The 17,917-nt window shown below is 41.8% G+C and overlaps 1 long non-coding RNA gene across 2 annotated transcripts in view; it reads right to left on the bottom strand.

Annotated features, from left to right (window-relative positions):
• Window positions 1–239: 239 nt before the first annotated feature.
• LOC138418424 (uncharacterized) overlaps window positions 240–17,917 on the bottom strand; it is a 36,910-nt gene continuing 19,232 nt past the window's right edge. For both annotated transcript variants that reach the window (XR_011248554.1, XR_011248553.1), the window contains 2 exons: window positions 10,790–11,090; window positions 240–1,202 (listed from right to left, as the gene is read on the bottom strand). This is a non-coding gene — a long non-coding RNA (uncharacterized lncRNA). The remainder of the gene's footprint in view (window positions 1,203–10,789; window positions 11,091–17,917) is intronic.

The raw sequence follows: 17,917 nt of genomic DNA, 5'->3' as shown, positions 1-17,917 counted from the left end.
AGTAGCCAGAGGGCTGGTTGGTTGGTGGGTTTGAATATAAAGTTAATCATATCACTTTCCTGCTTGAAACATTTTCAGGGTTAATTGTTGAAGCTGTGTGATGGTATTAGGTACCATCCCTGTACCATAAAAGTAATTTATGGTACCAAACCATAAAATAATGATGGTTTCAGGCCCTGAATTTAAATCATTATAACTAGGCTCAACACATCTTAATTAATCAAAATACAACCATCACATTTTTGCCAAGGAGAAATAAGTTTATTTCTGTAGCATAAAAATCTGTGTTTTGGGATTCGATGAACTCTTAGAAAGCATTTTCTGCCTCCTGCTGGTTGTGGAAGCATTTTCCGTGAAAAAACTTGTCGAGAAGCTTGAAGAAGTGAGTCAGTTGGTGAGAGGTCAGGTGACTAGGGCAGATGAGGCAAAACTTCATGGCCCAATTCATTCAACTTTCAAAGCGTTGGTTGTGCACCGTGTGGTCGGTTGTGGTCTTGGAGAAGAACTGGGCACTTTCTGTTGTCCAATACCAGTTGCCGTTATTACATTTATCAGTGCATCGATTTGCTGAGCATACTTCTCAGATGTAATGGTTTCTCTGGGATTTGGAAAGCTGTAGAGGATCAGACAGGTAGCAGACTACCAAACCATGACCTTTTTTTTGGTACAAGTTTGGCTTTGAGATGTGGTTTGGAGCTTCTTTTGGTCCAACCACTGAGCTGGTCATCAACAGTTGTCATATAAAATCTTCGTTTCATCACATGGAATGGTTTATTGTTGTTGCATAGAATATGAGAAGATGACTCTGGAAAAGGACTTTTTTTTCCTTTGTGGTCGGCTCATGAGGCTCCCACTTATTGAGCTTTTTCACCTTTCCAATTAGCTTCAAATCCCAAACAACCATAGAATGGTCGACATTGAGTTCTTGGGCAACTTCTCATGTAGTTGTAAGAGGATCAGCTTTGATAATGGCTCTCAGTTGGTTGTTATCAACTTCCAGTGACCAGCCACTATGCTCCTCACCTTCCAGACTCTCATCTCCTTTGCCAAACTTCTTGAGTCATGCTGCACTGTACATTCACTAGCAGTTCCTGGGCCAAATGTGTTGTTGATGCTGCAAGTTGTCTCTGCTGCTTTGTGATCCATTTTGAACTCAAGAAAACCGTTCAGATTTCCTTTTTGTCTAATATCATTTCCATAGTCTAAAATACATAAACAGCAAGTAATATTTCATGAGTAAAAAAACATAAAGCAAGAAATGTACCTCAAAATGATGAATAACATAACCACATATCTTTAAGAATGTATTCTAATATCCAATGGCAAAGTTCAACAATGCAAAACCACAATTACTTTTGCACCAACCTTAATATACAGGAATCTATGATCTTTTTCTTTCTACTTTTGCATGTGTTTTTAAAACTCTAAGTGGAAGTTAAATTAAAAATAAAGTCTCAATCACTTCTCAATGCTATCATGAGAATAGACAAAATCATGGTGCCCTATGAGGCCTAATGGGCTGACAGCCCTTGCTTTTTTACAGTCTATACAGTAGCTGTCCTGGCCTTTCCCCTTACATGTACTGTGTTCCTTTTGGCCTCAGGGCCTCTGCACATGTTGGGCCCTCTGCCAGGAATGCCTTCTCTCATACTCTGTACTCCCAACAGTTACCCAGCCTCTATATTTTTCAGTTTTTCCTCATATGTAAAACAAGAATGATATTAGTATTTACAGCACAGGATTTTCTCATAGGAGTGTTATTAGGATAAAAGTGCCTGGCACAAAGAAAACACTCAAAAAACAAAACAAAACAAAAAACCACCAACTAGTAATACTGTAAAAATATGCTGCTTCCTGCGGGATTTGAGTAGCACTGACGATCCAGGAAGCCTGGTCATGTTTATTCTGAGTTCCCTCAGTGTCTGCACCTCAAGATCCTAGGCCTGCTAGTTGCTGTCTGCCTTCCACTCATTATGGTGAGAATCAAGTTAACTTTAAAAGAGACACAGATGTGTAGAGCGGACTTTTGGACTCTGAGGGAGAGGGAGAGGGTGGGATGATTTGGGAGAATGGCATTGAAACATGTATACTATCATGTAAGAAACAAATCGCCAGTCTATGTTCGATGCAGGATGCAGGATGCTTGGGGCTGGTGCACAGGGATGATCTGGAGGGATGATGCGGGGTGGGAGGTGGGAGGGGGGTTCATGTTTGGGAGCTCATGTATACCCGTGGCAGATTCATGTCAATGTATGCCAAAACCAATACAGTATTGTAAAGTAAAATAAAGTAAAAATTAAAAAATTAAAATAAATAAATAAAAATAAAGATATCGAGGGCCTACATGCATGAGGCATGATTATAGCATGCTTGAGGGACCCAAAAGGAGTTATATCACTCGGTGAATCAGAAGCCCTGAGGTTCTGCCAGCCTGCTTAACTGGTTCCTTCTAGCTGCTGTTGGCCTTTGATTGGGCAGCCACACTCCCAATCAAGTTCAACCTGAGGTTATCAGAATTAACCAGATGTCAAACACTTCCTGTCTGATTCATCCAGTTTCTTGACCTTCTACATGGCTCTCTGATTATGGTTAAATTGAGTATCATCACATCCGCAGGAATCCCAAAGGGCATGAGGAGGGAGTAGCCCATGGTGCCTACAGTAGACTGTTTGCATCCATACAGAATTCATGTGTTAACATCCTAACTCCCAATGTGAGAGTATTTGGGAGATGGTTAGGTCATAAGGATGGAGACCTCATGAATGAGACTGAAGCGAAGTGAAGTGAAATTCACTCAGTCGTGTCCGACTCTTTGTGATCCCATGGACTATACAGTCCATGAAATTCTCCAGGCAAGAATACTGGAGTGGGTAGCCTTTCCTTTCTCCAGGGGATCTTCCCAACCCAGGGATTGAACCCAGGTCTCCTGCATTGTGGGCAGATTCTTTACCAGCTGAGCCACAAGAGAAGCCCAAGAATACTGTAGTGGTTAGCCTATACCTTCTCCAGAAGATCTTCCTGACCCAGGCATTGAACCAGGGTCTCCTGCACTGCAGGCAGATTCTTTACCAACTGAGCTATGAGGGAAGCCCTGAATGAGATTGATACCCTTATTAAAAAGACCCCAGAGAACTCCCTTGTCCGTTTGGCCATGTGTAGTTACAGGGCAGCTGTCTATGAACCAAAGAAGCAGATCCTCACCAGACACCAAATTTACTTTAATCTTGAGCTTCTCAGCCTTCAAAAAGGTGTGAAATAAATGTTTATTGTTTAAGCCAGCTAGTGTATTGTTATAGCAGCCTGAATGGACTGAGACAATTACCAAGTGCCTAATAATGTCTAGTTTCTGTGTAAACTTTTTGAGATACCTTACTGATCATCCCAAAGTTACCATTCTTAGGGGTTCTAAGGTTCAGAAGAGTCTGGAAACATGCTCAAGATCACACTAGCAAGATTCAAAACCAGATCTATCTGTCCCTAAGCCTAAATTCTTTCTCCAGAGTTCAGCAGTTCTCAAACTCAATATTCCTGGGCTCCCTCCACCCACTGCTAATTCAGTAAATTAGGAATTTGTATTTTTAAAGTCCCCTGGGTGACTCTGAAGATCATCTAAGTTTGAGCACCATTTATGGGGGGCCACTGTTTTCCCCCAAATCCAAACAAAATGGCCCCATGAGGCTGTCTGTGAGCTGGGCCCACGTTCACCATTCACCTTAAACAATTAGTTAGCCATTGTATTTTACATCATGCCTGTCTTATCTCAAATCAAGTCTTTTGACATCTAAACAGAAAAAGTCCTTTATTTATTGACCAAATCTCTGTCGTAAGACAGCATTTGTTCTGGGACTTCACACACTGCAGACCCCTCTGGCGCTGTGCCCTCTCTCATACTGTAGCCACCGAGAAACAGAAATTGGGCATCTTTCATCTCATCTGTACAGAAAGATACATAATACATGCCTCAGCCCAGCACACGTGGCTTGATAGGAAGAGATGTCTGCCTTGTCATCCTCCAAGATTAGTTCCTGGAGTTCTATAGGCTCCTTTCTGGCAGGGAAGTTAGAGCAAGAGCTGCTTTAAAGATACAGTTTTATGCCCTCAAAGGCTTTAATAGACTGGAATCATGTGGGAGCTTTCTAGAACAGAACCATGTCTGCAGTCAGAGCTGCGAGTCTGAACCAATTCAGGACAGAAGTTGCTGCTTATGAATAGGGACTTGCTGAGCTTATAAATGGATTTTTAAAATGAACTTCTTGTCCCACCTCTGATTTCAGCACTGGAGAGTGCTAGATTATGCTTCTAATGCCTTTCCCAATTCAAAAATTACATTTACAATAAGAACCACTTTTAATAAGTCAAGGAATTTATCTAAAGAATGACTTATTTCATGCAGACTGTATTCCTCTCTATTCAAACACTATAACCCTCTTGTTCCACTACCATCTGCAGAAAGCCTCAAGGAGCAATCACTAACTTAATAGCTAAAGTAAATGTTTCAATTTTCTATATTAAAAATAATAATGTTGCTAAACTTAAACTTTAAAAATGAATTATTGGCTCTCTTGATGAGTCTCTTTCCTTCAGAGTTGGCCAGAAAATATGTTTAAAATGGCCCACGAGTTAAAAAAAAAAAAACTCACTAAGAAAGGCAGACACATGATTCTGACGGTATAAATGATGATAAAACTTTTTAATGAAGAGCAAAACTTAGTCAATTAACTCCTGTCTATTCTATGTCAGGAAATGTGTTTGATCTTTGTGTTTCTTCTTACTAAACTAATTCGGTTTGCCTGATCAAGACTGTATGTAAACCAACTTCATAAGTGCAAGTTAATTTAGTTCCTGCATGTATGGGGTTGTCCCTAGTGGGTCAATGGTAAAGAATCTGCCTGCCAATACAGGAGATACAGTAAGACCCCCTGGAGAAAGAAATGGTACTGGGAATACTCCAGTATTCTTGCTTGGGAAATCTCAAGGAGCATGGTGGGCTACAGCTACAGTCCATGGGGTCACAAAAGAGTCAGACATGACTTAGCAACTAAACAGGTACAACTGCGTGTATGACGGAGACGATAATGTATGGAGTATGGTTGGCCTTGCTTGTCTGGACATTCTATCACTTGGACTTGGGGACCAACAACATGCTAAGTACTAGCCCCAGGTTTTAGCCACTGTGACCTTTTTGCTGTGGTCACTAGACTGCCACTATATGGACAGAAACCAAAGGCACATTGAGGAAGGGACATGACTGAGCTAGGGATGGGGAGAGGAGAGGGGTTTCACCGAGAGGGGACTTTGCAGCCACACCTTGAAGGATGACTAGAGCAACTGGCTGATCACGTCTCAGAGACTGAATAGCCAGCTGACTGCTACACAGCCAGTGCAACCATTTCGTGCTGCAGAGCCAGTGCAGCTGAATCCTCTCTCCTTGCAAACGTCCGCTCCTCTGAAGGAAAATGTTACTGGCAGGAGATTTCTGCTGGCACACATCCTCAACTTTCCAATTCTCAGTCTCCATGATTTCCTTTGCTCACCCAGTGGACTGGCTCAGGCAGCACATCCGTGGCTGTGGTGATTGGGAGCACGTCCCTCCTGTTCTCCTTGTGATTGTCCATTAGCACAGTCAGCCCACAGGCAGGGCAGGACCATGCAGGCAGCTCTCTTGTCAGCTTGGCTGTGTCCCCCTGCCCAGTCCTCATTTTCAGCTACTCTGATCTTTCTTAAATCTACCTACAGCCAGTGTCCTGTGCAGACTAGGGAGAAAAGACATCCAGTGGGCCACCAAGGTCTTAGGACTCTGGGCTGAGTCTTTGTCCAGGCATCTGAAAAGTGGTGATCTCTTTAGTCAAGGCTCCAAAACCATTTCCAAATGGTACTCCTTGTGTGTGATAGGCTCCATTTTAAGAACACTCAATTTATGAAAACCTGAATTGACAAAACAAATACCTCAAAGGCACATATGTTTGACTCCATATTCAGGCTGCTTCTTCAATCTGAGATTCTTTTATTTCATCAAGTCTGACTATTCTTTTTCTGTAGGGTCTTTTTTCTTGTTGTTAGCTATCTCAGATTCTCAGGGGTACTGACTTTTTTGTGATTGTGTCTGCTCCTATTCTCTAATGGTCTATGAATTTCACATGTGAGCCCATCTTTCCCGGGGCGGGGGGGGTTACGTGTGTGTGTGGTGCATGCATGCTTTATACCCTTGTGTGTGTGCTCAGTCGTGTCTGACTCTTTGCAAATGTGTATGTGTATGCCTTCACACATGTTCTATGGACTATGGTATGTGAAAATAGCCACACAGAGCAAGTCTAAGTTCTTCTTTGCTGGACACCCAAGTATTTCACCTGTCTGTGGTTAGTTTCTCTCAATTTATTGGCTCTACATTGCTAAAACAAGCAGGAAGAGTAAATTTGGGTTCCACATCCTTGCATGGAGAAGGCTCGGGGTTTCAGTTTCTCAAAAAAGTCCTTTTTTTTTTTTTCTATCCAGAGTCTTGACAAGATAAACCCCCATGCTAGGGTATGTATGTAATGGTCTGGGTTCCCTAAACACAGAGATGCTGCCATTTCAGAACCCAAGTTGACACAGGCGTCGATTCCAGGTCCCTACCCCTTGTGGCTGAAGGCCATGTGCCCTGTCTGGCTGTGGCCAATGAACGGTTTCAGTCAGTGTCCAGGTCCACTGTCCCTGGGCCATCATGGTGCTGACTTTCATGAGCAGCAATCTAGTGTGAACTCCTCTTCATTGCTGGTACCCAGGGAAATCTGCTTATTTTGTGCTTGACCTTGAATTTGAACTTTTCAAAAAATATTTTACCCTACTATTTAAAGTGGGCTTCCCTTGTAGCTCAGCTAGGAAAGAATTGGCCTGCAATGCAGGAGACCTGGGTTCAGTCCCTGGGTTGGGAAGATCCCCTGGAGAAGGGAAAGGCTACCCACTCCACTATTCTGGCCCAGAGAATTCCATGGACTATATAGTCCATGGGGTCACAAAGAGTTAGACACAAGTTAAAGCAAGAGGGGGGAGTCCACATTAGTTCATCATACTATATACTGAAGTCCAAACTAGAATTAATGTGTTAAAGGTAAGATAGTTCAACAAACAACTACAGGGGGCCAGACAGCTTCACTGATGAATTCTACCAAACACTGAAAGAAGAATTAATACCAATCCTTCTCAAATTCTTCCAAAAAATAGAGGAGGAGGGAGTACTTCCAAACTCATTTCTTAAGGCCACCATTACTCTGATCTCAAAACCAGTACATCACAAGAAAAAAATTAAAGACCAATATCCTTCATGAACATAGATCCAAAAATCTTTAGCAAAATATTATCAAACTGAATTCAACAATACATTAAAAGGATCATATGACAGAAGCAGAGGATATTAAGAAGAGGTGGCAAGAATACACAGAAGAACTGTACAAAAACTATCCTCACAACCCAGATAATCATGATGGTGTGATCACTCACACTCATCTAGAGTCAGACATCCTGGAATGTGAAGTCAAGTGGGCTTTAGGAAGCATGACTACGAACAGCGCTAGTGGAGGTGATGGAATTCCAGTTGAGCTGTTTCAAATCCTAAAACATGATGTTGTGAAAAAGTTGCACTCAATATGTCAGCAAATTTGGAAAACTCAGCAGTGGCCACAAGGACTGGAAAAGGTCAGTTTTCATTCCAATTCCAAAGAAACGTAATGTCAAAGAATGCTCAAACTACCGCACAATTGCACTCATCTCACATGCTAGTAAAGTAATGCTCAAAATTCTCCAAGCCAGGCTTCAGCAATATGTGAACTGTGAACTTCCAAATGTTCAAGCTGGTTTTAGAAAAGGCAGAGGAACCAGAAATCAAATTGCCGACATCTGCTGGATCATGGAAAAAGCAAGAGAGTTCCAGAAAAACATCTTTTTCTGCTTTATGGACTATGCCAAAGCCTTTGACTGTGTGGATCACAATAAACTGTGGAAGATTCTGAGAGAGATGGGAATACCAGACCACCTGACCTGCCTCTTGAGAAATCTGTATGCAGATCAGGAAGCAACAGTTAGAACTGGACATGGAACAACAGACTGGTTCCTAACAGGAAAAGGAGTACATCAAGGCTGTATATTGTCACCCTGCTTATTTAACTTCTATGCAGAGTACATCATGAGAAATGCTGGGCTGGAAGAAACACAAGCTGGAATCAAGATTGCCAGGAGAAATATCAATAACCTCAGATATGCAGATGACACCACCCTTATGGCAGAAAGTGAAGAGGAACTCAAAAGCCTCTTGATGAAAGTCAAAGAGGAGAGTGAAAAAGTTGGCTTAAAGCTCAGCATTCAGAAAATGAAGATCATGGCATCCAGTCCCATCACTTCATGGGAAATAGATTTGGAAACAGTGGAAACAGTGTCAGACTTTATTATTTTGGGCTCCAAAACCACTGCAGATGGTGACTGCAGCCATGAAATTAAAAGACGCTTACTCCTTAGAAGAAAAGTTATGACCAACCTAGATAGCATATTCAAAAGCAGAGACATTACTTTGCCAACTAAGGTCCATCTAGTCAAGGCTATGGTTTTTCCAGTAGTCATGTATGGATGTGAGAGTTGGACTGTGAAGAAGGCTGAGCGCTGAAGAATTGATGCTTTTGAACTGCAGTGTTGGAGAAGACTCTTGAGAGTCCCTTGGACTGCAAGGAGATCCAACCAGTCCATTCTGAAGGAGATCAACCCTGGGATTTCTTTGGAAGGAATGATGCTAAAGCTGAAGCTCCAGTACGCTGGACACCTCATGTGAAGAGTCGACTCATTGGAAAAGACTCTGATGCTGGGAGGGATTGGGGGCAGGAGAAGAAGGGGACGACAGAGGATGAGATGGCTGGATGGCATCACTGACTCGATGGACGTGAGTCTGAGTGAACTCTGGGAGCTGGTGATGGACAGGGAGGCTGGGCGTGCTGTGATTCATGGGGTCGCAAAGAGTCAGACACAACTGAGCAACTGAACTGAACTGATATCATAATCACACGAGATTTATTTGTGAAATGCAAGGATTATTTAACATTTGCAAATCATTGTTATACACCACATTATGAAAATGAAGGATGAAAATTATACAATCATCTCAATAGATACAGGAAAAGCTTTTGACAAAATTCGGCATTCATTTATGATAAAATCTCTGAACAAGTAGGTATAGTGAAAATATACCTCCATATGATAAAAGCTATGTGAAAGACAAGCCTATAGTTAACATCAAACTCAGTGGTGAAAAGCTGAAAGTATTTCCTCTAAGATAAAGAGTAAAACAAGGGTGTCCACTATTGCCACTTTTATTCAACAAAGTTTTGGGGGGAGGAACAAATTGTTGGAAGCTCTTGCCATAGCAATCAGAAAAGAAAAAGAAATAGAAGATCTCCAAGTTGTAATGGAAGAAGTAAAACTGTCACTATTTGCAGATGATATGATACTATATGAGGGCTTCCCTGGTGGTTAGTAAAAATCCACCTGCAATGCAGGAGTCTCAGGAGACGGGTTCGATCCCTGGCTTGGGAAGATCCCCTGGAGGGGGGCACTCCAGTGTTCTTCCCTGGAGAATCCCATAGACAGAGGAACAGTCAATAGGGCTACAGTCAATAGGGATGAAAAGAGCCAGAACCTACTGAAGTGTCTTGGCATGCACAATGCATGGTACTCTACATAGAAAATCCTAAACATGTCGCAAAAAAACTACTAGTGCTCATCAATAAAGCCAGAAAAGTTGTAGAATACTAAATTAATATATAGAAATCTGCTGCACTTCTAAACATTAATGACAAACTATTTGAAGAGAAATTAAGGAAACAATCCCATTTACAAGGTATCAAAAAGAATAAAATACCTAGGAATAAATCTACCTGAGGAGGTAAAAGACCTGTACTGAGAAAACATTAAGACACTGATGAAATAAATTGAAGATGACATGAACAGATGGAAAGGTATACTGTATTCATTAATTGGATTAGTTAATATTTTTAAATGACTAGATTCAATGTAACTTCTAATAAAATATCAATGGTATTTTTCACAAAAACCTAAACAACCCAATCAGAAAACAGGCAGTAGATCTGAATAGATATTTTTTCCAAAGAAGATATACAGATGTCTGACAGACACATGAAGAAATGCCCAACATCAGTAATTATTAAAGGAATGCAAATTGAAATAACAATGAGGTATTACTTCACTCGTCAGAATGACTATCATCAAAAAGTCTACAAATAACAAATATTGGTGAGGATGTGGAAAAAAAAGAACCCTGGTTCACTATTGGTGGGAATGTAAGTTGGTGCCACATTATGGAAAATAGTATACAGCTTCCTCAAAAAACTAAAAATAGAAATACAAGATGATCCAGCAATTCCAATCCTGGGTATATGTCCAAAAAAACCCCACTAATTATAAAAGATATATTGCACCTCAACGTTCATACATATATACACACAATGGAATATAACTCAGCCACAAAAAGGAATGAAATCTTGGGACTTCCCTGGTGGTCTAATGGTTAAGAATCAGACTTGCAATGCAGGGGATGCAGGTTCAAACCCTGGTTGGGGAACTAAGATCCACCATCCCACATGCCACGCAAGAAGGCCAGAAAAAACAAACAGTGTATGGACCTGGAAGAGATTATGCTCAGTCGAGAAGGAGAGACAAATGCTGTATATTTTCATATATTTTTAACATATGAAAAATTAAAATATAAATATAGTAGAACAGAAACAGACTCTTAGAATAAATTAGTGGTTACCAGCAGTGAGCGGAGAAGGCAATGGCACCGCACTCCAGTACTCTTGCCTGGAAAATCCCATGGATGGAGGAGCCTGGTGGGCTGCAGTCCATGGGGTCGTGAAGAGTCGGACACGACTGAGCGACTTCACTTTCACTTCTCACTTCCATGCATCAGAGAAGGAAATGGCAACCTACTCCAGTATTCTTGCCTGGAGAATCCCAGGGACGGGGGAGCCTGGTGGGCTACCGTCTATGGGGTCGCACAGAGTCGGACACGACTGAAGCGACTTAGCAGCAGCAGCAGCAGTGGCAAGAGGGTTCTGATGAGAGACAACACAAAGAAAAAGGATCTTAAGGAACATACTACTAGGTATGAAATAAATAAGATACAGAATGTAATGTACAGCACAGGGAATATGATCAATATATTCTAATAACATTAAATGGAGTATAATCTATAATAATATTGAGTCATTATGTTGTATATTTGAAACTAATGCAACATTATAAATCAACTACATTTTGTAGTTGTACCAAGTTAGATCTTACGGTTGTGATAGATTTACCATGGCAATGTAGGATATTAAGACTAGGAGAAATGAGGTGAAGGGTTTGTGGGAACTCTCTGTAGTATCTCTGTAACTGTTCTGTAAATCTAAAACTCTTCTTAAATAGTTTATGAAGCCCATCTTCCCCTCTGAAAAGGATGGCCAAGATATGCTTTCTTCTGGATCTCTGCTTAGTTAGAGACTAGGTAGTGTCTGCTCCTTTTTGGATGTATGGGTAGATCAATCCTGAGTATCCTTATTTCTCAAAATTTTTGCCCTTTAAGTCATTTTTCAGTTCAGTTCAGTTCAGTCACTCAGCAGTGTCTGACTCTTTGCAACCCTATGGACTGCAGCATGCCAGGCTTGTCTGTCCGTCACCAACTCCTGGAGCTTACTCAAACTCATGTCCATGAGTTGCCATCATGGACATCTGATACACATGTGATGCCATCCAACCATTTCATCCTCTGTCGTCCCCTTCTCCTCTCACCTTCAATCTTTCCAAGTATCAGGGTCTTTTCAAATGAATCTTCTCTTCCCATCAGGTGGCCAAAGTATTGGAGCTTCAGCTTCAGCTTCAGCTTCAGCTTCAGCATCAGTCCTTCCAATGAACACCCGGGACTGGTCTTCTTTAGGATGGACTGTTTTGATCTCCTTGCAGTCCGAGGGACTCTCAAGAGTCTTCTCCAACACCACAGTTCAAAAGCATCTATTCCTTGATACTTACCTTTCTTTATAGTCCAACTCTCACATCCATACATGACTACTGGAAAAAACATAGCTTTGACTAGATGGACCTTTGTTGGAAAAGTAATGTCTCTGCTTTTTAATATGCTGTCTAGGATTGTCATAGCTTTTCTTCCAAGGAGCAAATATCTTCTAATTTCACAGCTGCAGTCACCTACTGCAGTGACTTTGAAGCCCCCAAAATAAAGTCTCTCACTGTTTCCATTGTTTCCCCATCTATTTGCCAAGAAGTGACTGAATGGGATGCCATGATCTCAGCTTTTTGAAAGTTGACTTTTAAGCCAGCTTTTTCACTCTCCTCTTTCTCTTTCATCAAGAGGCTCTTTACTTCTTCTTCCCTTTCTGCCATAAGAGTGGTGTCATCTGTGTATCTGCGGTAACTGATATTTCTCCCGGCAATCTTGATTCCAGCTTGTGCTTCATCCATCCTGGCATTTAACATGATGTGCTCTACATATAAGTCAAATAAGTGGGATAACAATATACAGCCTTGACCTACTCCTTTCCCAATTTGGAACCAGTCTTTTTTTCCTTGTCCAGTTCTAATTGTTGCTTCTTGACCTGCATACAGATTTCTCAGGAGGCAGGTAAGTGGTCTGGTATCCCCATCTCTTGAAGAATTTTCCACAGTTTGTTGTGATCCACACAGTCAAAGGATTTTGTGTAGTCAATAAAGGAGAAGTAGATGTTTTTCTGGAACTCTCTTGCTTTTTCGATGATCCAAAGGATGCTGGCAATTTGATCTGTGGTTCCTCTGCCTTTTCTAAATCCAGCTTAAACATTTGGAATTTCATGGTTCATGTATTATTGAAGCCTGGCTTGGAGAATTTTGAGCATTACTTTGCTAGTGTGTGAGATGAGTGCAATTGAGTGGTAGTTGGAACATTCTTTGGTATTGCCTTTCTTGGGATTGGAATGAAAACTGAACTTTTCCAGTCCTGTGGCCACTGCTGAGTTTTCCAAATTTGCTGGTATATTGAGTGCAGCACTTTCACAGCATCATCTTTTAGGATTTGAAATAGCTCAAGAGGAATTCCATCCCTTCCACTAGTTTTGTTGGTAGTGATGCTTCCTAAGGCCCACTTGACTTTACATTCCAGGCTGTCTGGCTCTAGGTGGGTGATTACACCATCATGGTTATCTGGGTCATGAAGATGTTTTCATTTAGTTCTGTGTATTCTTGCCACCTCTTCTTAATATCTTCTGCTTCTGTTAGGTCCATACATTTCTGTCCTTTATTGTGCCAATTTTGCCTGAAATGTTCCCTTGGTATCTCTAATTTTCTTGAAGAGATCTCTCACCTTTCCCATTCTATTGCTTTCCTCTATTTCTTTGCATTGATCACTGAGGAAGGCTTTCTTATCACTCCTTGCTATTCTTTGGAACTCTGCATTCAAATGGGTATGTCTTTCCTTTTCTCCTTTGCCTTTTGCTTCTCTTCTTTTCTCTGCTATTTGTAAAGGCTCCTCACACAACCATTTTGCCTTTTTGCGTTTCTTTTTCTTGGGGATGGTCTTGATTACTGTGTCCTGTACAATGTCATGAACCTCTGTCCATAGTTCCTCATGCACTCTGTCTATCAGATCTAATCCCTTGAATCTATTTGCGACTTCCACTGTATATTTGTAAGAGATTGGATTTAGGTCATACCTGAATGGTCTAGAGGTTTTCCCTACTTTCTTCAATTTAAGTCTGAATTTGGCAATAAGGAGTTCATGATCTGAGCCACAGTCAGCTCCTGGTCTTGTTTTTGCTGACCATATAGAGCTTCTCCACCTTTGGCTGCAAAGAATATCATCAATCTGATTTCAGTGTTAACCATCTGGTGATGTCCATGTTAGTCTTCTCTTGTGTTGTTGGAAGAGGGTGTTTGCTATGACCAGCGTGTTCTCTTGGCAAAACTCTGTTAGCCTTTGTCCTGCTTCATTCCGTATTCCAAGGCCCAATTTGTCTGTTACTCCAGGTATTGCTTGACTTCCTACTTTTGCATTCCACTCACCTATGATGAAAAGGACAACTTTTTTGGGTATTAGTTTTCTAGAAGGTCTTGTAAGTCTTCATAGAACTGTTCAACTTCAGCTTCTTCAGCCTTTTTGGTCAGGCCACAGACTTGGATTACTGTGATACTGAATGGTTTGCCTTGAAAACTGACAGAGATCATTCTGTTGTTTTTGAGATTGCATCCAATTATCTTTTCTTAATTTTCATATTTCTAGTTGTTGGTCTTTACTGCTTAGAGAAGTCCCTTTAGTATTTCTTGTAAAACCAACTTAGTGGTGCTGAAATCTTTCAGCTTTTTCTTTCTGTAAAACTGTTTATATCTCCTTCAAATCTGAATGACAGCTTTTCTGGGTAGAGTATTCTCAGTTTTAGGCTCTCTCTTTTTATTACTTGGAACATATCATGCCACTTCCTTCTGTTCTAAAAATTTCTATGGAGAAGTCAACAGAGAGTATTTGGGAGTTCTCTTTTAAACAGCTAGTTGCTTTTCTCTCCTGCTTTAAAGATTCATTATCTTTAATTTTTTCCATTTTAATTTTAATATGTCTTGGTGCTGACCTCTTTGTGTTCATTTTGTTTGGGGCTGTCTGTACTTCCTGGATATAGATGTCTGTTTACTTTCCCAGATAGGAAGTTTTCAGCTGTAATTTCTTCAACTAAGTTCTCTGCCCCTTTCTTTCTATTTTCTTCTTCTGGGACCCTTATAATGTGAATGTTAGTATTTTGACATTGTCTCAGAGGTCTCATAAACTATCTTCATATTTTTTAATTCTTTTCTTTCTGTTCAGCTTGGGTAGTTTCCACTACTCTTTCAGTTAGCTCATCTGTTCCTCTGTATTACCTAGTCCTTCTAGTGCATTTTTACTTCAGCTATTGTTCTCTTTATCTCTGTTTAGTTCTTCTTTAAATTTTCTAAGTCTTTAACTTCTCACTGTGTTCATCTATGTGTCTCCTAGTTCATTTTTATGATCACTACCTTGAACTCTTTATAAGGTAGATTTTTTTAATCTCCACTTCATTTAGTTCTTCCAAAATTTTGTCCTTTTGTTCCTTCATTTCAAAAATATTCCTCTGTTGCCTCATCTGGCCTGGTTCTCTATGCTTACTTCTATGAATTAGGTAGTTCAGTTCCATTTCCTGACCTTGGAGAAGTAGCCTTAGTAGCAGACATCCTATAGGGCCCTAGAGCACTCTTCCCTCTAGTCAGCAGAGCTATACGCTATAGGAGGGCCATCTATGTGGGCTGTGTGGGCCCTTCTGTTATAATGGGGCTGCCTGGTGTAAGTGTCCTGGTAGACAGGATCGGCCACTGACCTGGTTGGCTGCCAGGCCCTGCCTTTTGTGATGGCTTCTGGCCCATGAGTGGGAAAAACCAGGTTCCACCACAGCTGACTGTATAACTCAGTGTCTTGGGCCTGATTCTGGCCTATTGGTGTGTGGGGCCAGGTTTCAAGCTAGATGACTAAGCAACCCGTGATGTCCCAGGGCTGGTGCCAGTTCACTGATAGGCAGGGCTGTGTCCTGGAGCAACTGGCTGTAGGGGGCCAAGGGAATCTTGGTACTAGTGCCATCCCATTAGTGGGCAGGGCCAGGTGTCAGGGTGGCTGACTGTGGCACCTGGGGTCCAGGGATGGTACTAACTCACTAGTGAGGGGTGGGGATGTGGGGCTCGGTCTTGGGGTAACTGCTCGTGGGGTCCACTTGTGAATGAGGTTGGGTCCCAGGACTGCTGCTGGTCCATTGGTAGAAGGACTGGGTCCTGGGCTCATGAAGACCCACTGGAAGTTATGTAAGCCCCTGGAGATAATAGGCTAGAGGGAAGACTCCAAATTGCACTTGTTAGCACAGTGCTGTCATGGCAAAACAAATTCCCCCAAATGGTTGCTGCCAGCATCTGTGTCCCCAGCGTGAATCCCAGTAACCTCCTATCTCTGCAGGAGCCTCTCCAAGATGAGCAAGGAGGTCTGGCCTGGGCCTCTTCCAAATCACTGCGTCTGCCAGCACTCAGGGTAGGAGCTTTGGGGCATGTCCTTTCAGAGCAGTGTGTTCCCTACAGCCCTCCTGCTCTCCCACACACTCCCGCTGGCCCACAGTGTCAGAAGTCCTGGGGGCTTGTCTTCCTGGCGCAAGACCCGTGGGCAGGGGAGCCCAGCATGCAACTTGGACTCCTTACTCCGTGGGGACAGCCTTCGCATTGGTGATTATCTCATTTGTGGGTCACTTACCTGGGGGCTTACGTCTTGACTAGGCTGCATTTCTGTTCCTCCTACCCATTTCACATTTCCTTCTTCGTATTTTTAGTTTGGAAAACCTTTTCTTCTAGTCTTCAGGTAGTTCTCATAGAGGGGGGTCTCCACAAATAGTGTACTTGTGGTGCGCCTGTGGGAGGAGGTGAGTACAGGCCCTTTCTACTCTGCCATCCTGGTGATGCCTCTGTCATGTCCTTTTCTAAAAGGTATTTTCCCCCATGTTCAAATTCTTTCAGTGAACATTTTTTGCTCTATTCTTATTCTCTGAAGAAAGGTGTCAAAATTGCCACTGTTTGGAGGGAGTTTTAATTTCTCTCTCTTTCCTGGATTAAAAATATGTTCTCTAATGTCTGTATTGATTTGGCAAAAATCAGCCAAGATCTTCCTTATGGAGTCTCATAGTTTAATTTTAATAACAGAAATATTATAAACCAGAATGTTGAGAATAGAAGTTTCAACCAGGTGACCCATAGGCTAAATCTGGCATGAAGGTTTGTTTCGGTAGGAACCACGTAATTAAAAAAAAAAATTAATTTCTTGTGAAAATTTGGAATTTCACATTGTCTTGAAAGAGTAGTTCTGTCAACATAAGACTCACATTTTTCTTCTTCTTTTTTTTTTTTTTTTTGGCCATGTGACATGTGCAATCTTAGTTGCCCAACCAGGGATTGAACTCATGTCCCCTACAGTGGAAGTGTGGCATCTTAACCATTGGACCACCAAGGAAGTCCCAGGACTCTTATTTCTATCTGGTTACAGCTAGCTGGACCTGAAAAAGGGCTTCTTCATTTTGTTGATATTTAAGTCCTTCCCATTCCAGAATTCTTGCCTGGAGAATTCCATGGACAGAGGAGCCTGGTGGGCTATAGTCCATGGGGTCACAAAGAGTCAGACACGACTGAGTGACTAACTTCACTTTCACTTTTCAAGTCCTTCAGAATGCCACAATCCTCTTCTATCCAAATTGTAGGACCCTTCTTGGAAGAAAAGCTATGACCAAACTAGACAACATATTAAAAAGCAGAGACATTACTTTGCCAACAATGATCGGTCTAGCCAAAGCTGTGGTTTTTCTAGTAGTCATGTATGGATGTGAGACTTGTACTATAAAGAAATCTAGGCACTGAAGAATTGATGCTTTTGTACTGTAGTGTTGGAAAAGACTCTTGAGAGTCCCTTGGACTGCATGGAGATCCAACCAGTCCATCCTAAAGAAAATCAGTCCTGATATTCATTGGAAGGACTGATGCTGAAGCTGAAACTCCAATACTTTGGCCACCTGATGTAAAGAACTGACTCACTGGAAAAGACCCTGATGCTGGGAAAGATTGAAGGCAGGAGGAAAAGGGGACAACAGAGGATGAGATGGTTGGATGGCATCACTGACTTGATGGACATGAGTTTGAGCAAACTTCGGGAGTTGGTGATGGACGGGGAGGCCTGGCGTGCTGCAGTCCATGGGGTCGCAAAGAGTCGGACACAACTGAACGACTGAACTGAACAGTTTACCCCATTTGTGCCTCTCTGCAGCTGATTAAATTACCAAGTCCTGACCTAGAATACCAAATGCCTTCTTGTCTAAATGATTTTCTTTGAAGTATC

This window comes from Ovis canadensis, chromosome 14 (assembly GCF_042477335.2).
Source record: "Ovis canadensis isolate MfBH-ARS-UI-01 breed Bighorn chromosome 14, ARS-UI_OviCan_v2, whole genome shotgun sequence".
Taxonomy (NCBI): Eukaryota; Metazoa; Chordata; class Mammalia; order Artiodactyla; family Bovidae; genus Ovis; species Ovis canadensis.
Note: the sequence above shows the minus strand (reverse complement) of the source record. Positions and strands in the feature narration are given on the sequence as shown.